This window comes from Nannospalax galili, unplaced genomic scaffold, assembly GCF_000622305.1.
Source record: "Nannospalax galili isolate Female #2095 unplaced genomic scaffold, S.galili_v1.0 scaffold390, whole genome shotgun sequence".
Classification (NCBI taxonomy): Eukaryota; Metazoa; Chordata; class Mammalia; order Rodentia; family Spalacidae; genus Nannospalax; species Nannospalax galili.
Window position 1 is genome coordinate 3,580,043 of NW_008330777.1, and position 510 is coordinate 3,580,552.

Below are 510 nucleotides of genomic sequence, written 5' to 3' on the forward strand. Positions count from 1 at the left end.
AAAGACAGGTTTTATGTTTCTTGTGGAAAACATGTGGTTGGATATTTAGTGGAAGACCACATAAAAGCTGGAATAAATCTGGACTAAAAAGTGGTATGATTAATTAATATTTTAACATAAATATATCCTACTTGACAAGACCAAACTATCTTCTCAAAGCCTTTGTGTATCTTATACACTGGTACAATTCTTATAAAAACTCTTTCATTAACCCAAATATTTTCAAAGCCTCTCTTTCAGAATTTCTCTTGGTGATCTGGCATAGTCTCTTGAACAATATCAGGTACAGGCTTTCATAGATATTTCTGATCAAAGTGAGGAAATTTCCATCTATTCCTAGCTGATAAAGCGATTTTTGTCATGAATGAGTACTGGATTTTGTCACAGGCTTTTTCTTATTGACTGATATAGTCACTTTTTTTCTTTTCTTCTTTAGTCAATTAATGAAATGGTTAACTTTAATTTTCAAATCTTCAACCAGCTTTGCATAGCTAGGATAGACTGTACTAG

The 510-nt window shown here is 31.8% G+C and overlaps 1 protein-coding gene across 1 annotated transcript in view; it reads right to left on the reverse strand.

The window, feature by feature from the left end:
• Positions 1–510, reverse strand: part of Pawr (pro-apoptotic WT1 regulator) — a 126,522-nt gene that overhangs the window by 106,608 nt on the left and 19,404 nt on the right.